Source organism: Mus musculus, chromosome 2 (genome assembly GCF_000001635.26).
Source record: "Mus musculus strain C57BL/6J chromosome 2, GRCm38.p6 C57BL/6J".
In the NCBI taxonomy this organism is placed as follows: domain Eukaryota; kingdom Metazoa; phylum Chordata; class Mammalia; order Rodentia; family Muridae; genus Mus; species Mus musculus.
Window position 1 is genome coordinate 116,842,840 of NC_000068.7, and position 25,928 is coordinate 116,868,767.

Sequence of the window (25,928 nt, forward strand, 5' to 3'; positions counted from 1 at the left end):
ATTCACTATATGCAAAGATAAAAACCAAAATGAATCTTTGGACTGATATTTACTAGAAGAAATATGTTAATGGTATAAGTATTTCTATTGCTCTAGTCTAAGAAGATTTTATAAAGATGTTAAGATAGTAACATTGGGTTGAACCAGGAACTTTGAAAGTAATCAAAAATAAAATGCAGTAAACTTAGGAGCACATACATACATACAATATAAATATTTTAATAACCTTTTAAAACATGCAAATTTTACCTCTCCTTTAAAGTACCATTTTAAGATGATGACAAAGTTATAATGAGATATACTGATATTATCTAATGAAGCAAAAGTAATTAATCAATAGAAAGTTTTAAATTCCATAATTTTATTTTTTAAAGTGCCAAAAGATAAGAGACCCATTCATTAAAGGAGAATTCTCTTTACAGTGATAAGAAATTTCTGGTTAAAAACTTGGCCCTAAAGTATAACATTATTAAAGGTAAGTTTTGAATGTATAGTAGATTAAACTTTAATATCCATGTGTGTGTGCAGAAACACAGACTTGTGTGCATACATGTGTTTGAAGATGTACACACAGAAAGAGAATGAGAGAAAGAGACAGACAACAGAGACAGAGACAGAAAGCATATATAGTCACAAAACACAGTTGCTTAGAAATACATTCAAACCAAGAGACAAACACATAAATCTCTTCTGCGAAAACTGTGTCAGCCTTTTCCCCAAATGCATATTCCATAAAGAAAATGTGTGATTAACCACAATATATTTATTAACAGTTCTAAGACAGTTCCAGGTCTATGAATTTTCTCTCTGTGCTGAAGCACTTTGTATTTGATCATCATGCATAACTGTTTAGGTAAGCAAAAGGGGAGCTTTGTGAAAAATAGGCCCAGTCCTTTGCTTAGCAATAACTGTCAGCCACATGGGGTACCCTATGTTGCTGGATTAGTCTTTTTCAACAAAACAGAAGAAGTGAGGGAGGACACTTGTCCCAGGTGACAGCTGTCCTATCCATGCCTAGCTTGTTTTGAAATGGCATTATTCCAGCTGTAACTTAATGCATTACCTAACCTAACCTAACACTCACCACAATTGCACCAGGGATTCCTCAGGAAGCCCAGTGAGCTCTGTGGTTCCTTTCAGGGATTATTAGTGTTTGGATATATGTAGTAAAATATGGGAAACTATTAAAAGCATCCAGTTTTCTAAAATACATTAAGTGTTTTTAAATTATCACATAGCCTTCTTAAATTTGTTATGAATCAGAGTGTGGTGATAACTTTAACAACTACCATAACTTTAAAATCACAATGAGAGTAAGTGACTTTTAAAGAGGTCTTCAGTGATAATAGGCTGCAAACAAGCAAACAAACAAAAATTTTCTGTTGGTGAAAATTTTACAGTGTTAAAATGTGGCTTTTTCTTTATTCTTAATTGAAAGAATTTTTACATTTTAGTGAGAAATTAATGAAAATGTAATTTTCTTCTCCATCCTCATATCTTAAAAGTCCCCTGATATGGTTTTATGTACAGAAGACACACAGGCTTTCCGTAATATGAGCAATAATGTGTAATTCCTCTTTTAGGAATAAAAATGCCTCTGGGGCCATTAATGCTATGTACAAATCTTTTCAATGCCAAACCCATAAAGGAAGAGACAATGCCTAATCTTACACATTTTAAGAGCACACGTGGAATGGTTGAGGTACAAAGTTGTTTGTAGATCACAGGACATGGAAGGAAGCTACTAGAGAATGAAATGATAACAAAAGAGAAATTAATCAAATACACGTGCATGTTTTAATGACATTCAGAAGGTCTAATGGTTGCTTATGAGGTTATCTTTCCTGGCTATTGTTTCCACAGCGCACTATGGACTATCTACTATGTCTTGGCTTGAGGAAAAGGAAAGAGGATTAGGTTAGAGCAGTAAGAAGCAGAATTAAGGGTGAGAGGGAAAAGTAACCCGAGTACCTGTCAGAAAAAAAAAAGAAAATGCTTCCCATTGGATTCACGTTAGTGCTCACTGTCTTCTAGATGAGCTTTGAAGCTTTACCCGCTGACTTCCAAACTAAGCTGCAGAGTGAAGGGGGTCATCTGGCCCTTTTCTACCTATCCTGTGATGTTTCATCCAAAGTGCTGATGTCATATGAAACGTACCATCTGTACCGTGGACTTACACATAGCTATCCTCCCAGTTAGCATATGAATGCTTCAGACTTCTGTATGAGAAACTGAGAGAGCCAGTCACATTTGCAAGCCCACACTCATGACAAGTCCATGCCTAGCAGTGATACTCATTTTAGCCAGCTGATACATCTCCCTGGGGAAGGACTAATGCAGCATAGAGGACTCAAGAGAGCCTGAAAGGTACAGAGTCCCTTCCACAGTTACTACTAACTTAAACCATCTTCCCCTTTGCTCTGCCATGTTCCACGGCTTCCCTCTGCCTAGTGCTCTGCCCACTTGCTAATGATTACAGTGAAGCCCAAACTACTGACTAAACTAAAAGGTTGTATAAGAATTGAGAAATCTAGGGTTCTGTCTTACCCTGATGCAACGCCTGCCATATAACAAATTCTCAGTAGAGAAGGTGAATTATTTTAAATGATTAAAATGTTAAAAATGAGGAAGTCTCTAGATTACAATATTAATATTTACATCGTATTCAGAATTGGTTTTTTTTTCCTGATCATCACAGTTCTAGTCAACTGACATGCATCTTTGCAGTATTTTCTTGGTTAATGATTGATTTGTGAGAGCACCACCCTCTCTGGGAGGCGCTACCACCTGACAGGTGATCCTGTGTTTATAAAGCTGAGCAAGCCATAGGGAGCAAGCCAATAGGCAGCATCCCTCCATGGTTTCCACTTCAGGTTCTTCCTCCAGGTTCCTGTCTTGAGTTCTTGCCATGACTTATCTTCATGATAGATGATAAGCTGTGAGCCGAAATCAACTTTTTCCTCTCCAAGTTGCTTTGGGTTGTGGTGTTTATTACAGAAAAAAAAAAAAAAAAAAAAAAAAAAAAAAAACCTATGTCATGTGTGAACCACCATCTTTCTCACCATAGTGATTCAGACCAAGTGTAAAGTCCTCAAGAAAACCTCTCAGAGAAATCAGCATGCAAGCCACAGTTTGTAGAAGATGGAGGCTGAAGCCCAACACTTATCTGGAGAGAGTTCAAATGTGCAAGGCTTACTAATGCTGTTGCCTTTTGTGAGCAAGATTAGAGGCTAGGGTAGGAGCAGCCTGTGATGCCAGACTTTTGGACCAAAGGAAGCAAATGTTCCTTTGAGACAGAAAGAAAGGAGAGAAAAATAGCAGGACCTGTTTTTGAAGGGTCACTATGTGGCCAACCTCCAAGGAACGATGACTCAAAGAGAAAGATGTGTCAGAGGGCCATCTCCCTGACAAGGGTATAATGCAGCAGCGGGAATATCTCAAAACAGCCCCCAAATATTTTACATGCCATTCAGAAGGTTACAAAGCATTTTAGTGACCATCACTAATAAGGAAGTCTTGTAACCATCCTCCTGCAATCTACCACTTAGCCCTGACTTGAGAAGTAAGTAGAAGAGAAAGGATGGCAGAAAAAGGACAGTAACTCCTCTCCCCCAGAACAGGTTTCTGGGGCTCAGTCAAGCTGGGAGTTATGGACAAAGATTAGAAGAGAATCTAAATTGAGCAAAAGATTAAATATTTGGTCTTCCTGATACCAGGCATGTGATCTGGATAAGCATTGTGCCCATTAACAGCAGCATCCTGTTTCCATTGGTGCCTACCATGCAGTGAGTGCATCAGACAACATGGGGTAAATCTTAGGAGCTCTGACTTAAAGTGCCAAAGAGGTTTGACCTTTGGCAAGTAACTAAACTTCCCTTAGACCCTCAGCTTCCTTGTGTGCATTAAAAGAGTAACAGCAGTGTGGCTCAGCCAGGTTGCCATGGAAATGTACACATGGCACCTGAGAAGCAGAAAAGATTCTTTTACTTAACTAAAACCTATTCAAAGCCTACTAAATTCTTTTCCTAGGACTGCTGAGACAAATCCAACAATAATGTGCAATAAAGAAACAGAAACTTATTGCCTTGCATTTCTGGAGTTCAGAAATCTGAGAATTAGGTATTGGCAGGACCACGTTCCTCTGAGATAAGACACTAAAGGACCTGCCCCTGGCCTTTCTTTGAGCTCTGTGTTGTCACTAAGCTATGGACAGCATCACTCCAGTCTTCATATAGTGTTCTCCCTTGGTACCACTATATCTTTATTTGCCCATGTATTTATAAAGACACTAATTCTATTGCACCAGGAGTCCTCTCTACTGTAGTGTATCCTACCCTTCCCTACCCTACTCTATCATATCCTATCCTACTCTATTCTACTCTACTGTAAGCTCATCATAGTGTACTACCTACTTAACAACCCTACTTCAAACAAAGCTACATTTTAAAGTATTGTGATATCTGACTTTAATAAATAAATTTGAATGATACACAATAACCCATTACACCTAATTTATGCTAAACACCTCTGGAAACTGACAGGACAGAATGAACAAACTGTGCTTAGGATATTTGTGTTCTAAGAGGGGAGCTCACACAATAAATGGACAAATTATTTCATGTAGAGATAAAAGACCTCGAAGGAAATAAAACCATGGATTAAACCTATGTTCCTCCAGATATTTTGGTCTCATGAGCTCTCTTGGCTCCCAAAGAGCTTTTGTTTGGGAGTTCATACATGTCAGCATTCATCACTTTTAAATTGTAAACATTTTCAAATCCAAAAATTGGTAATAATTTAATGACTCACTGAAAAATACTAAGATTAGCATCTACATACACATATACTTACAAAAATATAAAAATGTTTTGTACATACTTATAACTCAAACAATGTAATTTTTAATAACATGAGAGAATGTCTGTTCCAATCATCATTTAACATCATGTCTACTGGCCAGCAAATGGCTCAATGGGTAAAAGAGCTTGCCTCAGTGACTGGAGAGATGGCTCAGTGGTTAAGAGCACTGACTGCTCTTCCAGAACTCCCGAGTTTAATTTCCAGCAACCACATGGTCGCTTACAACCATCTGTAATCGAATTCAGTGCCCTCTTCTGGTATGTCTGAAGAGAGTGGCAGTGTACTCACATACATAAAATAAATAAATATTAAAAATATTTTTAAAAGCATTTACTGCTTTAAAAAAAAAGTTTGCCTCTAAGCCTTATAACCTGAGCTTTATGCATGACACTCATGAGATGAAGAAAATTGGTATTTATAAATCATGGTTCATTTATGTATCCACTCAATTCACATACATATATATCATATATCATACATACATACATACATACACATACATATACAAACACACACAATAAGTTACTGCAAAAGTATAATAAATAAATAAATAAATAAATAAATAAAGAGATTGTGAATTGCATATGACATGTTCATGTGTGATTTCCTTCTGTAATTGAAAATCATGCTTAATCAAACCAATAGCAAACTAGCTAAGAACAACATATGGATTGGGAGATAATTTATTATTCCTTGTCTCTAAATATCTATTTTTCAACTTAGATGCTCTTGAGAAGGCCCTGAGAAACTTTAAACATTTTTGAAGACTACATATTATACCTCAGTCCCTAAGATCCATGTTCAAACATGGGTTCTACTAACTAAGCAAGCTTCAGTGGTCATGAGGAATCAAAAACCAAAGTACACAAATACAATGCATTTGGCTCGAGCCTGAGTTGAGGACCATGCTCCTAAGATGAAGACAAGCTCGACAAGCATAGATTATACATTCAACCTCCCTCCCAATGTGCTAGCGTCCTCAGCCTGACCTTGTTCTCTTCATTCTGGGCTAACATGAATATGAACAAGAATATGGACATTACATTGATTCTACCTCTACATGAATGGCCAAGTGATTTCAATGTGAGGAAGAAAAGATCAACTCTTGCTTCCTTGGAATGTGCCCAACATTCTGCTCTCCTGAAAGGTTCCAGTGTCACATGGTGTTGTGCCCTACAAAACTGAATCACAGCGTGGCCTCAGTGCTAATATCATCAGAACCTTCCTCTGCCCTTAGAAGCCAAATATTCATAAGAGTCATAAACTCTGCAATGTCCTCTTCACCTTGGGTTTCTAAGGCCATAGTTACAAACTACCAAATTAAAGAAAAGAACATCTGTTGATGAAAAGTTATAGTCTTAAAAAAATATAAGATTTGGCTAAATGGAGAAGAATGTCTTGGATAATGCATTCAAAACTGTGCTGTGGGTCACAAATTTATAGGTCTTTTCTACCTGTGCCCTGATTTGACTCTCATGACATTGCAAACAACCATCACTCATATTTGTGTTTCAATACAGGAACAAGAGACTATGGGAGATTGAGTCATCCAGTATCAGTTAGTGGTACAGCTAGACGTGGGTCTTTTCAGGAAGTCCTCAGCTCTCATGTCTACCTTTAGCTGTGGGATGTGTCAGTGTTTAAGGCTTCCAGACCAAATAAATGCAACATCTGCTCTTACATTTTACCTGTACATTATGACAATTATAAGCCTGAAAGTTTAATTTGTTCACTGCAATAGTACTTTGTCACCAAAGATGATTGGGAACTTTCTATTCTGTATTTTTTTTTCACTAACAGCAGCTTAATTATACAGTAAAACCAACTTGGGGCAGATTGCTCAAGTCAGGATAGACCTTTTAAGCTATTTTTGTTCTCAGGATAAACTTTATAACAAAGCAAATGTTAGAACTGAAAACACAGTCTATAAAGGCATTTGTTTCTTGGAGCCATTTCTGAGCCAAATGAGAAAGCATATGGCTAAATGAGCAAAAGAGCGGCTAACGTTTCACCTGAGATTCGGGCCTGATAAAGAATATAAGGATGGCAGCCCATGGAAGAGGCAAGTCTTTGTCTCAAAGTGATGGATATGAACAAGACTCCGTCAATGACCCATTTCAAACACGTGTGGCTCTTTGCAATCAGTGAGAACAGTTGTATTAGTCTCTGCTGCTATTCTTGTGGAAAGACTAAAGGGGGGAAGCCTCCAACGCAAGAAGGTGGGAAGGGACTCCTCTTCTTTATATCAATCCCATTCAAAAAACAAAGCACGTGAGAATGGACAGAATGGAGGACCAGGGGCAACTGAAAAGCAGAAGCTTCCAGGAGATGGGCAGGACTTTTGTATCAGGCATGTTTATCTTATTGAAAGCAGAGTCTAATTGAATAAAAAGAGTTTTTAAAGAAGTGAGCCATTAATTAGGCAGCGTGGAGTGAGACGCGGCATTGGATAATGTACGAGGCTGCTGGGAGCCTCGGCCAGCGCTTATCGATTCTGTCAAGGTGCCAGAAGAGCCAGGAGCCCAATGTGCACCCCTTCTGGAAACTACCTGATTCATTTGGAAGTGGCTTCCCTGCATAGCCTCTGTTCAAATCACCCCATAATTACCCTGGCACCGTGAGCGGCGAACTTGGCGGGCTGTGAGAGATATCAGATGTTTTTCTCATGCTTGCTGAACCTCTCTTAGACAAATTTTGCATTGTTTTTTGTGTCAGTTTTATCGCGGAACATCGTGTTGCCATCTGGGAAGAAAAACAACATGGTAGAGAAGCAGCTGGTGAATGGCGGTGGCCAAATAAACATTGGCAGGCGCCGGCCATTAGGTGAGATAAGAAGGATGGGCAGCGGCCAGCACCACTGCTCCCTCACCACTGGAGCATCGGTCACTGTCCCCTTCTCGCTTATCTCCACTCAGATTCACAGCAATTTTTCAGCCAGAAGCCCAGGATGTGTCAGGTGCAAGGCCTTCGCTTCTCTACCCTGGAAGTGCAAGATAGGAAGGCTCTCCGCCAGCTAGAGTTCTCTCCTGGGTTGGACAATGGCTTTCCAAAGCAAGAGGAATCAGGAGGACCACTGGCTGTGCCTTTAATAGGACGGCTCCCAAAGAAAGGGGGGTACCATACCTTCATTTCAAACAATGTCGTGGCCCTTTTTGCTCGGACACAGCTTTGTCACTAGCGTCAGCTGCTTTCACTTTGCTAAGTCTCTTTAGAATTACTAACTGTTAGAACAAACTAACTGTGCACTCTCTTTGGTAGCAGAGCAGAGGGGAGAGGTTACACCAGCTTAGCAAGCCCTGGGCTTTCTTGTTCTGAAGAACTTTCTTCCATCATAACGTTTCTTTTCAATTTTATTTATTGCTAGTGTGTCTATGTGTGTGAGTCTGTGTGTGTCTGTGTGTTTGGGTCTGTTTGTGCCTATGTCTGTGTATTTCTGTTTCTGTGTGTATATTTGCATCTGTCTCTATGTGTCCGTGTCAATATGTCAAAGTCTGTGTGTTTCTCTGTACATATGCCTCTGTGTACATGTGTTTGCCTGTGTGACTGTTTCTGTATCTGTGTTTCCCTGTGTGTGTTTGTGTGTCTGCATGTTTCTCTGTATGTGTCTATATATACATGTGTCTGTGTGTGTTTAGGTGTGTGTCTGTCTGTGTATGTATTTGTCTGAGTGTGTATATTTGTCTTTGTCTGTCTGTCTGTTACTGGAGATAAACCCAGGGCCTCGTGAACATGTTCAATCACTGAGCCACATTTTCTGTCCTTTTCTTTCCCCTAACTTTCTCTTCATGAGGCAGAGCCTCTTCAGGATGCTCAGGCTGGACCTCCTGGTGAAGCAAGCAGATGCTCACACCTCTGTCTTCGGACTTCAGCCCCTTGAGTAGCTGGACTTGCAGGCCTGTACCACCAGACTCAACTGCAAACTGGTAGTGGTCCTCTTGTGTTTCTCAAGTTTTGAAACTTTGTTTCATTCAGTGTGGAACCAATCAATATTTTAAACGTTACTTAAGTGAATTGAGGTTGCTGCCTTGAGCACATGCTTAGAGAGGCTAAGCCCCGAATACCAAGGGACAGGCCAAATTGGGGTCCATCAGAAACTCTTCCTAAAACTTCAGGGGAGTAAACTCTGCTAAGTCAAATTTCACTGATACGTTTATGACAAAAGAAGGTCAAAAAAAAATGTTGAAGAATACCAGAGAGAAATGAAAACATAATGAGAAAATTTCTTAAAAGTCTGTTCAGATTCATCTCACTCTTACTCATTTCAAACATCAGTTATTCTGAATGATTCTATTTAAAAAAAAAAGCATAAGTTGTGTGCAGCCTCATTCTTTTGCGAATACACTTTTTATTCCTCTAATAACTGTCATGTAAGCAACATTGTCACTCCATGACTTACTCTCTAATGGCATTGAGTGCATCTCTTGTTCTGCTGCTAAGTTAGAAGTTGGGAGCACATCTACTCTTAGTTCTTAATACTGGACCTCTAACTTAAATAACACTTTGGCCTCTAGATCAGCTGTGATTAAACTTTTCAAGTAACTTTGCCCTCACACAGCAGGGAAATATTTTATAAAAGAAATCGCTCGTTGGCACACAGAGGCCACAAGTATTCCTTCTTCCCTGCCTGAGAATTTGCTGTGTATAGAAATACCAGAGAGGCCCTGCTGTGAGGCAGAGAATGTGAGTCTTGGCCTCATTCCACCTAGGAAGAGACTGAAGTCTAGGGCTGGTAGATAATTTGTCCAAGGCTCAGCAGCTCAGACGCTCAGAGCGTGACTCTGTGGCCTGTGGCTTGCAGCCCAGAGCTGTGAAGCCAGGTGTTCAACAATCTCTTCCCCCAGGGGCAGCCTATAGCGACAGGATCCTGAAATCAGTGAGCACAGAAAGACATCCTGGAAAAGCCTGGAAATACAGAAGGGCTGGAAGGACAAGGAAGCTTGCTAAAGGTAAATTTTTTTACAAAACCATAACAAACAGCCGCACAGCCAAGGAGAAACCACCCTGCCCCCAGGAAGGAGGACTCAGAGGGAGCACCATGATTTTGCAGAAGGCCTTTGGGAGAAGAGATTAAAATCAGACTGGCCAAGGTGGTGTGAACCAATTTGTAAATGATGGATGCTCCGACTGGCCAACTTCCAGGGAGAGTTCAGGCAGGAAGCATCCTCCCTGAGCTGAGTAAGTCAGTGCCTTCCTCTGGATGGTAATGGCCTCACCTCAGTGGGGCTCAGATGACAAAATACAACAAGGTGACAGGGGTGATATAAAGGTCCTATGATAAATTAGAACCTACTATCACAGGGACTTTTTTCCAGGATCAATGTGTAGTGAAGCACATGCCCTAGCCACTGAGGCCCACAAAACGGCTGCATCTGAAAGGTATTAAGATCACATTGCTGTGACAGGGACAGACTGATCAGATCAAGGAAAAGACCCCCAACCAGGTCCCAGTAAAAAAAGGAAATCTCAAAAGGATCCAACCAAATGTTCAGTCATAAGAAAACACCAGGAACTGGGTAAATAAATAAATAAACAGTAAATTTTATTTCTCACAGATCTCTGGACATTATAAATCTAAGATCTAGACACTAGCAAGTTCAATGTCTGGTGAGGGCAGATGTCCACCTCCAAGACAGCATCTCAAATGCCGTGTCCTCTAAATGGAGGAAAAAAATATTGTAACCACACAGGCAAAGGCGATGCAAAGGTAAAAAAGAGGTTTAACTGATTTCCCCTAGCCCTGGCTACAACGTCAACATGGGAACTGTGAAGGCTGCTGAATCCATCTAAATAGGAACAACAATTCGGTCTGAATTCTCATTGGGACACTGAGATGTCATCCCAAGACCCTTGGGTTCTCAAAGTGGAAGCTTAAAGCTTGGGGTGAACGTTTGGCATCTCTCTCTCTCTCACTCTCTCTCTCTCTCTCTCTCTCTCTCTCTCTCATGAACTTGAGGAATAGAATAGATTTTTTTTTTTTTGCTGGAATCTCTAGAGCCAAGAATATGGCCCAGTATACATTAGAGGTTCAGCAAACATTTGATGGATAAACAGATGTGCGTCATCCTTCTAAGAGTCTGTAAACTGTAACAGAGATAGAACTATCATTAAAGGAGCTGAGGGCATAATTCAATTGGTAGAGCATTTTTAAAGATGGGATGGGAAAAGTTAGTGTATTCCTGTTAGAAAATTCAACCACAAAACTCTGAATTCTTGTGTCTAGGAATCATAACTAATCCTCAAGAATTAGGATGGAAACTGATTTGTGATACAATACATGTATTATATATGTGCATACATACATACATGTACATAATATTTGTACATGTATATGTATTAACATACAACACCCTCCGGGCACACTTATCACTTACCCTCTCTTGTCTCCCACTCACCCCTAACACCCTCTCCTACCCCTGCCCACTCTCCATCCCACTTTTCTGCCTTTCTGTTTTGTCTTTGGTTTTTGCTTTGTGACCTGCTATGTTTAACTGGGGCAGCTCACGCGGTCATGCGTGTGAAACTTTCCAGTGGAGCATGAAGACAGTGACTCTCTGATCCCACTACCTCTGCTGAGCAGGACTCCTTGAGTCCCTCCTCCACTTATGAGTGAATGTATACTAGCTCAGTCCAAACAAGCCCTGTGTAAGCAACTTCCAAGCCCCTGAGAAGTGATTCCTAAGTGTCCTCCCAATTGTCCAGTCCTCACATTCTTCTCATCCATTCTTCCACAGTGTTCTCTAAGACTTATAAACAATGACAATAGATGTCCAGTCTGAGGCTTACCACTCCACAGTCTCTTGCGCTCAGCTCCTTGACCAGCCAGGAATCTCTTGTCTTGATCACTCTTTGATGCACAGAAAATCTTTTTGATCAAGGCAGAGAGCAGACCTAGTCTGAAAATATAAACACAAATATTCAGAACGAAATTTGAGAACATGTCTGTCTAGCCAAACAGGTAGTAGACTTACTATAACCTCCCCAGTCATGAGCCTTTCCATGTCCACCAGACTAGGCATGGACTCTGTCCTGTGAGGCAGTCCTCAGATACAATCAGAAATCACTTGGTTACTCCTATAACAGTCATGCCCCTGTTGAAGCGGTGGGAACCTCTTGGCTGGCAAGTTTGTATTGTAACATACAAGGTCCAAAGCCAGAAAGACCTGTGGCGATTCTTCCATCATCACCACCCAGCTTCCTGCATAGCAACTTACAGTAGGCAGGATGCTTCCAGCTCAGTTCCAGCATGGTTTCTCTGGATTCTGAAGTTGAAGTATGTGGTAGCTTCAGTAATAGGGCCTTACCACCTAGCTCTGGTAGGTACCATGGACATTGGCTTTAACCTGTATAGCTTGGGGACCCCTGAGTCCTTCCTAGCCAATAACTCCTAGGAAGGTATCTCACATCTGGCAGTGGGATTTTCATTTAAAACCCGTGGCTTCAGGATTAACATTGTATTCCCATGCATGGCACTTACATTCAAAATCTTTTGCTGCCTTGGTTTGGTTTGGTTTGGTTTGGTTTGGTTTGGTTTGGTTTGGTTTGGTTTGGTTGGCTTGGCTTGGCTTGGCTTGGCTTGGCTTGGTTTGGTTTGGTTTGGTTTGGTTTGGTTTGGTTTGGTTTGGTTTTGGAAACAGTACCTCACTATGTAATCTGGCTTGCCTAGAATTCTTCTGCTTCCTAAGTGCTGATATTAGATGTGTGTGCCACCACATCCAGCCAGTCTTTTTTAAATTATATATTTGATTAGCTATAAATTAGTGAGTTTCCACATGACTTATTCACACATCTTTAGTGTGGGCAACATTTTCTCTAAACCTCGGCTTCTCCCTATCTCTCAACCAAATCCATATTTAGTTGCTTAACTTTGCTATCAACTTTATTTTTCTGACTCTAATTTAATTCTTTCAGGATAGGAATAGCTATAGGGATTTCATTTAACATTCTTCTTTACCTTTAGATTAAAAAGAAAAATGTTACTAAGAATTTTTTTTGTTTTCCCAGAATTACACTGAAGATCAAAGCTAAGGACTATAATATGTCAAGAGAGCCAACACACACACACACATACTATAGAAAGTACCCTGCACAGCTAGCTCACCGAGACATTGCTTTGGAACACATCTTATTACTGGCCACCACCTCCTCTCCCTGGATACTTTATGAAAAGAAGAGAGAGGACAGCAAGGAGGATAACCTACTAAAGAGACACCATCCCCTGAGCAAGCAGAGAACTTGTTACTGGAAAAAAAAAAAAGGAGAGAGCTTTAAACGAATCAGTTCATTTTTTTTAAAATAAGAGTTCACTACCTGACAACAAGATGAACAGTTCGTTCCTCAGTGGATAATATATTTGTCCATCACATATTGCTACCTGACCCAGAGTGTGTGACAAGGCAGAGCAGAGGTGGCAAGACAGCTGTGTGGCTCCATTATTTGACAGGTGATTTTCCAGACTCACTTGACAATTCTAGGTGTATTCTAGGCTAGGCAGGCTGACCACCCAGAAGAACATTTCTGAATGGGAAAGATAAAACCAGATTTCTCAAATGAGGAAGTATATAATGGGAAGGAAAGGATTTGCAAGGCCTCCAGAAAAGCCTATCTGGGACTAAGACAAAAAGTATATGCCTGCCATTTGTGATGGCCCCAGGATACCAAGAAGGGAGCTGGGTCTCACCATAGACCGCTAAACAATAAAGCTTTTGCTCTTGATCCTCTGTGAGGGAGGAACAAGGATCTACCCAGAAGACTGGGGACAGAGACGTTGATGCTCTGTGGGAAAAGGGTGGGAAAGTCTAAAAACATCAGACTGTTTTAATAAATGATGGCCTAGTCGGCCATCAGTGGAAAGAGAAGCCCATTGGTCATGCAAACTTTATATGCCCCAGTACAGGGGAACGCCAGGGCCAAAAAGTGGGAGTGGGTGGGTAGGGGAGGGGGGTATGGGGGACTTTTGGGATAGCATTGGAAATGTAAATGAGGAAAATACCTAATAAAAAATATTTTAAAAAAAGAAGTATAGTAACTGGGAAAAAAAAAAAAAGTCAGTCAGTAGGACTTTCTACTACCAAGTCAGCATATGATCAAGATATCTACTAATAGCTATATATAAATAGGTACTATTATACCTAATTATACCATCATACATTGATGAATTGTAACTGGGAGCCTATACTAAAGTGAATTGAAACTCTTCAATAAATATATTTGGTTGTAAGTTTCACTACTTCCGTGTTCATTTAGAATGAAGATGGGCATGTTAGTATTCGGCATTCTGCCCCCTTTTTCCCCCTTGTCTGGATAATATTGAGATTATATATTCACAGTACTGATACCTCTTGAGACTCTCCATAGAGATACAATAAAATAATCTGAAGATGTGACTTGAGGTTCCTCAAAGGCTCTGCTACCTTTTCAGTGACAGAACTGACATACATCAGGGGTCTCTGTATAAATAGACCACCAGAAGTGACTACAGAACCTTCAAGCAATGAACAGACTAGATGTGGTGGAAGAGTGACCACACTAAATATTCAAAGATGGGGCTTGGTATTACTTGGCAATGTAACACATGGAGAGAGTTTATCCTGGTAGATGATGTCACCAGGGGTTGACCCATACACCATAATCATTTATTGTGTGTACTAATAATAATATTATTTATAATATATTGTGTGTAACTAATAATAGCTCCTATCCAATTCTATAAAGAACAGTCCTAGACAAGAAGTAAGGAAGAGAGTACTAAATTAAAGTGAATTGGGAGATCAGTAGGCACCCTAAAGAAATGAACTCAGTGAGAGATATCATAAAAAGAGAAAATAGGTATGGCTGGTTGAGAGGAAGAACCTGTGTCTTCACATCATGTCCCAGCCTCTCAGGTGACATTCATGTCAAGGTGTGTGACCAAATGCAATGACCAGCCTGCCTGCATCCTGCATAAAGGTTAGACCACCTTATCAAGAATGACAGACAATGACAGGCTTGATGGAAGAGTGTAGACTGGAACCAAAAAAAGAAAAAAGAGGTGCTCAATAAACATTTATTAATGTGGAATGAAATGGTGACATAAAGGGACTTCTCAGAGAGACTGTGATCTGCTCCATAGAGCCTGTCAAGGAAAGGAATTTTATAGATTAGGCTGATAGAAATTTGAAAAGGATATTAGTTTAATACTCAAACATTATTTCATTTTACCACTTTGGCTATGTTGAATTTCCAGACTAATTATGATCTGGAAGAGCCAATAATTAAGATTATACTAAATAATAATGGCTGGAAATTGAGCACCATATTTAAACTAAGCTTTTCTATGTCTAAGTCAGAGAAACACGAATTCTAAGGACACGAGGTTTTTCTATAGGAAAGGAGGCGCCTTTTGAGCATAGAATGCATAGTTACAAAACCCACACAATATCATAGCTAGTGTCACATTGAAGCTCTTCTACAATGCCCATGCTGCCAACCAAGGCAAACACTTAGGAATATATATATATATATATATATATATATATATATATATATATATATATATATCTTTACTTTGTACTCACAGATGATGAACTCTGGCTAATTTAACATGTGGCTCAAACTTTCATGTTTTCCCTAAAGAAGTGAAATTGTAACATCAGAGCCACAGCAACCTGTTGCACAAGTCAGATGTCTAAGCTTTCTCAAAATCCGAGCTGAAGTTTCCCATACCCTGTGTGTCAGGTAAGACTAGCGTGTTCTACTTTAGAATGCTTGTGCTGAGCGATTCCTATCCCACTTGTAAAGCCCTAAAGAGCTATTAGAAGCCTGGAAGGGAGGAACTGCACATTTTAAATGGTTTTCAGTTTCTTGCGGATAAAAGATAGCTTCTGCTCTGGGATGTGAATGGGTGAAACTTAATTGCTTTCAAAACTAAATATTACCCATCGGGAACTCAAAAGTCATCTGAATTACAGTGCTTTCTGGGAAATGAACCAGGAACTGCACTTGGGGTTCTCCAGCAAGCTTGACTAGAGGTATCGCACACATGCTAAGCCTACACTATGCACTTTCACCCCTGAGTGTCTGGGAAATAAGCACAAACAAAATAGTCAAGAGCTTAAAATTTAGCTGTGGGAAATTTATTGCAGCTAAATAGAGAAGAAAACAGCTGATCCCTGGGGAAGCAAGTAAGCTGTAATGCACGATGCAATTTGGAGCAGCGGTAAAGTAATTCCCCAGTACTGTGTGCTCGGCAGTCACTGCAAGGAGAGCAAGCAACGGACCTCTCTAATCCAGCATCTGGGGAATTCAGGGATTCCCAGCACAAAGACCCAACCGTTGAAGGGCAAAGTGACAGAGGATTCAGAGATAGGTTAGCTAATGGATGGGGGAATAAATTCTCCCAGAACACTCCTTGCTCAGACCACTGGAAATGGAGTCACCCTTCAAATAATCTGTATGCCTGGTTTTTTTTTCCATTTTCAATTTATAATAACAATAACGACCTAGACATAGGACATTTCCTGGGCCTTAATGACTGTCTGAGGTTAATGGCCCTCAACCACACCTCAGGCCAACAACCCCTCCTAGTTGGTCATTAATCTCCAGGAAGTACCCTGTTCCAGGGTCATTATTGTTTCCGTATCAGCTATACCTTAAACGCTTTATGGATTGCACAGATACAGATCTCTTGCCAATAGAGGTTATAAAACCTGTTTAGAATCCCAAAATTACCTTGACTCTCAACAATGTTTTCTTCTAAACCAAATTTTGACCTGAGAAAGCAAGCAACTTTATTTTTATTTACCTATTTATATCTTGTCATGATAGAGTCGGTGTTATAGCGCGTATGCCAAAGATCAATTAATACTGGAGGGAGAGGTCAACTTTAAAGGGGAATCGCCTTGCTTCTGAAGAGTAACAAAATCTAGTTTTTGAGAAGATGTTGTCTCTATGGAAACAGCTCCCTCCAAAGACGTGCATGCTTAGATGGTATGCGTTACACTTAATGAACAGATTTTTTTTGAGCGCATTTAATTCTAAGGCCTCTTTTTCCTATTTTCATGAGAAATATTCCAATGTATACACAAATAGCATAATAAGCATTTGTTTTTCTACCGAACACGCCATATAAAGAGGGACTAAAACAAGGGTGAAGTAGAATTTCCAGAAGGGGTAGCAACTAAGTCTCTACCCCTATAACAAAAGGAACCTTAGTTTCTAAAGATGCTTTGAGGCTCTAGAGAGCTCAAGTATGAGCAAAGGAGGAAGGCAGAGGAAACAGGGATCCCAACCAATGACAACTGGTCCATGCCCTGAGTAAGCAGGGGAGCCATAGAAAAATGGAGTTGGGCATTGTAAGTCTGTGCTAGTTAATTAGTGTTTGCCAACTGAACACCGGTCATCTGAGACAAGAAAACCTCAGCTGAAAAATTCCTTCCATCAGATTGGCCTGTGGGCATGTCTGTGGAGCATTTTATTGATTTCTAGTTGATCTATGTGGCAACATCTCTGGGCACGGGGCCTGAACTGTATACAAAAAGTAGCTGAGCAAGCCAGTAGGCAGTGTTCCTCCCTGTTCTCTGCTTCAATTCCTGCTTCTAGGTTCCTGTCTTCACTTCCCTCAGAGATGAACTATAACCCACAAGCCAAGTAAACCCTTTTATTGCCAAGTCAGTTTTGGTCAGCATCTTAATCACAGCAATGTAAAGCAAACTAGGACAAGGATCTTAGAGACAGGTAGAAGCATTAGTTGAGCCCCAGCACTGGAGAAGCACAAGACTGTCAGACATGTGCATGGAGATTCTGATAAAATCCTAATCTAAAACAGAACTGTAATTGCAATGTCAGCTCCTGAGTCCAGATCCTGAAACTGACAAATCTAAGACATCCACAGCTCGAAATCAGAGAAGATGGAAAGGCTGCTACTGGAAAAGATAGGAGGCTTGTTTTTACAAAAGAAGTATTTTCCTCTATGCTGTATAGATTGAATGTCTAAGACCAAGAATCTGGCCAGTTATTTCAGTTCCTAGTGAGGGCCCCGCTATAGACTTGATATGGTTTATTGTGTCTTCAAAAATTCATATAGAAGTCTGGTCCCAGTGTAGTGGTGTTGGGAGGTTGTGAGAACCTTAAGGAGTAACATCTACTAGAAAGTCATTATGTCACTGGGGTCACTGCCTTCAGCAAAAACAATCCTAGTCTCATAAAGTAAGTTCTTATGATTGTGGGTTATTAAGCAGCAAAGACACTTTGAGAACGTGGCCTCTTCTGAACTTAACTATTTTCTTCCCATTTCTTTGAAATGTTATGATGAAGCCAAAGGAGACTTTGACAAAATATTTTTTTAAAATGATGGTGATCTTGGGTGTCTGGGCCCTAAAACTGTTATTTTCCTGAATAAACATTTTTAAAATATAAGTTTCCAGATTCAAGTATTTTGTGATAGCATCAGAAACATGACTAAAACCATTTTCTTGTTTTCAGGGAGCTTTCCTCTTGATATATTCTTACTTGGAATATCACTCTCTTTTAATGAAAGCTTGTAATTAATATTGTCACTATGGAGTTAATTTAGAAGGTCTTCAGAAAAGTAAATATAAAGTTACCATATAAGTCATATATGCCACTCCAGGGAATCTAGTTAAAGAAATCAAAGTTAGCATGTCACAGTTGTACCTTCACACCTATATTTACTGTAGCACATGCACTATACCTGCAGTGTATGTATGTATGTATGTATGTATGTATGTATGTACGTATGTATGTATGCATGTATGTATGTAGTAAGCCCAGCCATACAACAGATGAGCAGATGGCAAGAATGTGATAAATGTCATGCTGGTAATAAAAGGCTCAAGGCATGGGAGCAGGGCACATAAAAGTATTTACTAGAACTGATAAGAACAAAAATTATTTTAAAAAAATCATATCTATCACCCTGCAGAAAACTCAACTCTAAATGGATCAAGGGCCTCAGCATCAGGCCAGGTACCCTGATTCTTTTAGAAACGTAAATAGAGGATAATCTTGAAACCATTGACATGGAAAAAGACTTTTTGAACATAACACCATGAGCACAGGAACCAAGAACAACAATTAATAAACGGGACTTCATGAAACTGAAAAGCTTTTGTACAAAAAGGACACCATCATTTGGGTAAAGCAGAAACCTACAAAATGGAAATAAATTTAAAGAAACTATCCATCTGATAGAGGGAAAGAATCTAGAACATATGCTTTTTAAAAACTAGAAAAATCAAACAAATAACCCAATTTAAAATGGTGTAGAGAACTAAGCAGAGAGGTCTGAAAAGATGAAACATAAATAGGTATGAAACACTTAGGGAAGTGTTTAACCTCCTTAGTCATCAGGGAAACACAAATTAAAACTACCCTGCGATTTTCTCTTACCCAAGTCAGAATGGTCAAGATCAACGATACAAATGACAACACGTGCTGCCAAGGATGCAGGAAAATGGAAAAGGTTATTTTTTGCTGATGGTGGAGCAGATTTGTACCAACACTGTAGAAATCAATATGGAGATTCCTCAGGAAGCCAAAACCTATCTACCTCAAAATCCACCTATACCAAAGGACTCTTCATGTTACCTCAGAGACACTCGCTCATCCATCTTCATTGCTGCTCTACTCATAATAGCCAGAAATTGAAAAGCACCTGTAATAATGAAATATGGTACATTTTCTAAAATATACATACATAAAAAAGGAATTTAAATGGAGTCACCAAATAAGAGGGCAAAATAATGTCCCAACTAAGTATCAGATGCCACCAAGTAAAACTTGCTGTACCAAGAATGGATTCCATCTTACTGAGTTGCTGGCCAATGGGGTCCCACAGGGTTCCCTAAACATTACAGGCTCTTTCCAGGGCTGTGCTCTCCACAATCTGATAGCAGGGCCCTGCTACTGAAGACAACACTTACATCATCAAATGTGAAGAATCAGATCTAGTGTCCTGCTAGAAGCTTCAACCCCTATGGGACTATTTGTCATGACCCCGGTAGTTACTCTGCATGTTACTAAAGAAAGCTAGTCATCATTATCAGCCAGCTGCAAACCCTGTAACCTATAACAGCAACCCACCTGCAAGGCATACTGGTGCAAGAGTTGCACAAAGCTATGGGAGTAGCCAACAACATTTTTTATTGGATGTAAGTAAGGCCCACTCTGTGAGTTGGAACCCATACTACTAAAATGATCAAGAACATGAGAGTAGATAGATCATGAGCTCAAGCAGGTCTGTTATTCTGCTGAAGGAACATAGTAATAAAGTGATCCTAGTGACATATTGCTATACCCATGGATCAGTTCCTCACTCAGCCCCATTAAAAGAGCATTTCCTTCAGTGGATGGTAATTAACACAGAAACCCACTCCTGGAAAGTGTGGCAGAAAGTGAAGTACTTTGGAGCACTCGTTCCTGGATAGGATGTCTTCATCCAACCCTTGCCCTCATGGCCCCGGGGATCTATGCAGAAAAGGAAATGGAAAGATTCTAAGAGCCAGAAGTGGTGAGTTACTCCAAGCAAACAGTGTCTTCCAAACCCAACAGGACCAAAGCAAATATGAGCTCCCAGAGATAAGGCAACATGCACAGAGTTGCACAGATTAGACCTGTGCAGACTCCTAATGCTGAGAAAGTGAAAGAGTCATAAAGTCTCATCCCTAACCAAGCAGGTATTTACAATTGATACCAGCAAGGAAAGAGAAAATCAGATTTCTCCCATGGAGAGACACTGGGTATAGCAACCCTACTTCACAGTCACAGGCTCCGTGCCCAGGAGCAGCAGGTGGGGGCGGGGGGGGGGGGGGGTCTGGTAAGCTTTTTATTTCATTTTTGTTTGTTTGTTTGGGAATTCTTTTCTGAGGTTTTCTTTTTTGTTTTGTTTTGTTTTGATTTTCATTTTTCATTTTTTGAGGGCTTTTTTGTGTACCTGAAAGAGAGAAGAGAAACATGAAATTGGGTGGGTAGGGAGGTAGGGAAGAGCTGAAAAGAGTTGAGGGAGGGAAAACATGATCAAAATCTGCTGAATGAAAAAAAATTAATGAATAAGTAATAAAAATAAATCAATAAAAGCCAAAAAAATCATGTTACTTTTGCAAATTTGTTATCACTCAAGAAAGCAAGGGAAAATAAAATAAGAATTCTCTTTTGGAGATTTAAAAAAAAATCCACTCTGTGGACAAAAACAAAGTGTATGATTCTCACAGAGAAAATCCCCACTGAATGTGAATGGTCTATTTCTATAGCAGTTAATAAGAAGTTACCTGGCCTTGTCTCCTGGGCCATGTGGGGGGGGGGGTGGTATTTGAATAGATGAGATGGACTCACTTTCTTCTTGTCAGGGAGTAAATTTTATCACACAATCTGTCCTTCCTGAGATGAGGTGCCAGGGGTCATTAGGAGTTAGATTCCAATTGTTTGTATAAGACATTACAAGGCCCTGGGTCAGGCTCCAAGCAGTGAGAGTTGATTGCTAGAGAGCAGAGAAATGTGCTTTTTATTTTTTGGCCCTACATTTATTTTGGCCTTTTTCGCCTCTACCGTATACTTCTTCCTTCTCTATGATGGCAGGGCAGTGGGTGGACAAGGTCAGAATCAGGCCATTGGCAGAGAAGTGAATAGAAGTGTACATCACTGTGTTAAATCATTGTGCATTTTCTCTCATCTACTGAGTCTAGAGGAAACAGAAAGGGATCGCGAGCGAAAAGGAGGTCACCCTAAGGAACCAGGCAACAGAGTCGTGGATCTGACCGAAGTATGCTATGTCCATATGTGAAAATGTCACAATAAAACCCAATATTTTATGCAAATAGTACATACCAGTAACAAGGTGTACTGGCTAGTTTTGTGTCAACTTGACACAAGCTGGAGTTATCACAGAGAAAAGAACTTCAGTTGAGGAAATGCCTCCATGAGATCCAGCTGTAAGGCATTTTCTCAATTAGTGATCAAGTGGGAAAGGCCCCTTGTGGGTGGGACCATCCCTGGGCTGGTAGTCTTGGTTCTATAAGAGAGCAGGCTGAGCAAGCCAGGGGAAGCAAGCCAGTAAGAAACATCCCTCCATGGCCTCTGCATCAGCTCCTGCTTCCTGACCTGCTTCACTTCCAGTCCTGACTTCCTTGGTGATGAACAGCATGATCAACATCAATGTGGAAAGTGTACGCTGAATAAACCCTTTCCTCCCCAACTGCTTCTTAGTCATGATGGTCATGATGTTTGTGCAGAAATAGAAACCCCGACTAAGACACAAGGTTAACAATTTCATCATGGGGTTACATTGTCAGGACTTTGCCTGAGCATAAGCATCTCTCCAAGGCCCCACCTCTAAATTCTATCAAATGAGGGTCAGTTATTATACATCTAAATCTGGTGACAGCTCAGGAGATGGCCCTGTACATAAAGCACTCGCTGTACAAGTAATGAGAGCAAGATGTAGTGTGGTGCACAGATGGAATTGTAGCACTTGGAAGGGCAAGGCAGGAGGATCCTAGGTTCAAGGCCAACATGAGTTATACAGCAAGACTCACAACTGCCTGTACCTGCTGATCCAAGGGATCCTGGGCCCTCTTCTGATTTCAGTGGGCACATACACTCATGTGGACACACAGTTTTTAAAATAATAAAATAAAAAATAAAATTTAGATACGTTGCATAGAATAAAAATAAATTTTATTTAAGTAAAAATAATATTTGGATTATTATTATTAATAATAATAACATTAAACCTTAAGTTCATAATTATCCTAGGAGAGTGTGAATCGACTGTGGGGCTGACATGCATGGTTGATGAGTGACAATCAGAGTCCAGAGAGCCTGTGTAGCTTGGGAATAAGAAGCAAGAGCTAAGCCATCTGAGGAGCACCATGAACTTGGGGTCAAGAGTTTGGGTTTTTAATAACTGGCCCAACTTGAGATACATCCCACAGGCAAATACCAATCCCTAATGATACTCTGTTATGTTTGCAGGCAGGGGCATGCAGTCCTCTGAAAGGCTCCACCCAGCAACTGACTCAGACAGATACAGACACCCACAGCCAAACAGTGGATGGAGCTTGGGGACTCTTATGGGCTAGTAGGAGGAAGAATTGCAGGCCCCAAAGGGGATAGAAATTCCGTAGGAAGACCAGTATCAACTAACCTGGATTCTCAGAATCTTAACTACTGTCTTAGTTAGGGTTTTACTGTTGTGAGCAGTCACCATGACCAAGACAAGTCTTATAAAGGGCAACATTTAATTGGGGCTGGCTTACAGATTCAGAGGTTCAAGGTGGGAGCATGACAACATCTAGGCAGGCATGGTACAGGAGGAGCTGAGAATTCTACATCTTCATCTGAAGGCTGTTAACAGAATACTGACTTCCAGACAGCTAGGATAAGGGTCTTAAGCCCATGCTCACAGTGACACACCTACTCCAACAAGGCCATACTGCCTACTACTGCCACTCCCTGGGTCAAGCATATACAAACCATCACAACCACCAACCAACATACACAAGCTGGACTTATGCTTGCCTTCACATATGCAGCAAATGAGCAGCTTGACCTTCATGTGGGTCCTGAACAACTGGAATGGGGGGGCTATCCCAAAAGTTGTTGCTTGTACATGGGTTATGCCCTACTTGCTGGACTGCCTTATGTGCCCTCAGTGAGAGAGGAAACATCTAACCCCATTCCCTCTCCCTCTCCCTCTCCCTCTCCCTCTCCCTCACCCCTTTCTCTCTCTCTCCCACCTACTATTCTGGTGTTTGCTATAGGTCATAGGGTTTTTATTTTAACCAATCAGAAGGTGAGTCAGGAAATGGTTAACAATACCCAAATCCAGCTTGTATTCAGATCTCTGCGGGTTTAGAAATCAGCATCTGAATAGTACAAGGATAATCTTTACAGAGCGCACAAAAACATTACTCCAACATTCTATCTCTTGGTTGATTCATTTTCCTTGATGATAATAATCCTTTGCAATGCTGAGGACTGAATCCAGGGCCTTGTCTATGCTAGGGTAGCATTGTACCTACCTTTGAAATACTTAATTTATCAGATGGTTATTCATTCATTTTTTTCATTTTGTACCCAGTCCTGAAAACCATGTGACATTTCATGGCCACCAAGACAAGCAAATGTACAGCAGAAAAGGAAGCAGAATATCAAAACTCTCAAACACTGAGAGAAAAACCACAGATATCTGGATTTGACCTACATTTGAGAAAAAAATAAAGATACCATCAGCCTAGCTAGGCCACAGTGTCATTTAAGTAAGAACGTCTACTTTCCTTTCCTTCCCTACCTAAGTAGGGATATAAAACCATAAGTAGGTGCTTGTGAAGGAGTTGATGTGCTTCAAGTGTGTGCAGATTAGCTTCTGTCAACTTGAGACATGCTAGAGTCATCTGAGAAGAAACCTCAATGGAGAAAATGCCCCTCCATCAATTGGCCATTAGGTAAACCTATGGGCATTTACTCGATTGACATTTATACAAAAGGGCTCAGCTTACCATAGGCAGTGCTATCCCTGGGCAGATGGTCCTAGAGTGCCGGAGAAAACCAACTGAACAAAGCAGGAAAGGTACACTAGTAAGCTGTGTTTCTCCATGGTCTCCATGAACTCCAGTTCATGCCTTCAGGTTCCTACTTTGAGTTCCACCATGAGAGTCCTACCCTGGCTTCCCATGGTGGTAGACTATGACCTGTTAGTCCCTTTCCTCCCCAGCTTCTTCCTCAGCCTGGCCATGGCATTTTCTCACAGCAGCACACACCTAACTATGATAACATGGAAAGAGTTGTCAGCAAACCTTCCTTCCCAAGGCACAGCCTCTCCCCTCTAGCAACTGTCTCTGACTGTCAGGGTATTGAAAGCCTCAAGCCCAGCAAGTTCAATGTTTCAAGGATCTACTGATGAACCAAAGCATTGTTTTATAATGGAAGTTGAGCAGGAAAAGTCATATGGGACTTCAAATTCCCAGTTGGAGAAAGATCTATCCCCAGTGCAAACAAGCTTCAAGAGGCAGTGAGAGAACAAGTCATCTAACGGTTGGTGCTTGTTCAAGACAATGACTTTCTAATCAAGTCAAACTGGAGAGCCGAGGACAAAAACTCTCAGTGGAAGGTTTATAGACATTATGGCCATAGAACACTCATTATTGCCAATGAACCCCAAGCAAAGAATCAAAATGTCTCCAATTTACAATGTCCAGAAGGAACAAAACTGCATGACAGAACTTGAGCTGTGCAGGCTCTTGGTGAGCCCAGGGTGCCTGGAGCAATAGTAGCTGAGACAGGTTCATGGGGTGAGAATGCTACTGGTTTCTTTAGAGAAGTATACTCGCCTCTCTTGTCTGTTTTTTTAATAGTCCCCAAGTCCCACCCACAAAAGAGTGAGCAAGATCTGTGGTATACATACAAAGCCTGAGGACTCAGTACTTCTCATGGGAGGCACTCTGACCTGTGACCTAACCCAGAAGCTAGAGTTCCCCCAGAAAGAGTGGACCCTGAGTTGCTGGCCCACAGACAATCTTGACTATGTCAAGAGCAAGATCTGAATGATCCTTCAAACTTCAGAGATCAGCAACCACTGTATGATAATAGCATGTTTGATCCAGGTGACAGAAAGGAGGGTTATCACATAAACATCTCTCAGAACATCTCTGAGAGCATCTTTCAGAAAGGAGATGTTCTCAGGATGCTGCAGTTTCTAAAGAAGAAATAGATATGACTGAGCTTTTGGAAAACAGTTACATTTAAGGATGTAGCTAGGCATCTCACCCAGAAAGAATGGCAACAAATGACACTCAGAGGAAATGGTACCAAGTTTTGATGCTGAGGAACCATAGCAACCTAGTCACAGTGGATTGAAAAGTCACCAAACCAAATATAATCTTCTAGTACATTCTCAACCTTTCTAATTCTGCCACTTGTTAATACAGTTCTTCATGTCATGGTGATCCCTAACCATAACATTATTTTTGTTGTTACTTCATAATCATAATTTTGCTAGTCCTGAATCGTAATATAAATATCTGATATGCAGGTTGTCTAGGGAACCCCTGTGAAAAGGACATTCAACCCCCAAAGGG

The 25,928-nt window shown here is 40.6% G+C and overlaps 1 long non-coding RNA gene across 2 annotated transcripts in view; it reads right to left on the reverse strand.

The window, feature by feature from the left end:
- Gm13990 overlaps nt 1-25,928 on the reverse strand; it is a 75,145-nt gene that overhangs the window by 39,337 nt on the left and 9,880 nt on the right. Inside the window, exons 3-4 of one of the 2 annotated variants that reach the window (XR_866655.3) lie at nt 11,644-11,753; nt 7,469-7,602 (exon numbers count right to left, since the gene is read on the reverse strand). This is a non-coding gene — a long non-coding RNA (predicted gene 13990). The remainder of the gene's footprint in view (nt 1-7,468; nt 7,603-11,643; nt 11,754-25,928) is intronic. The other variant, XR_374895.4, reaches the window with a different exon arrangement.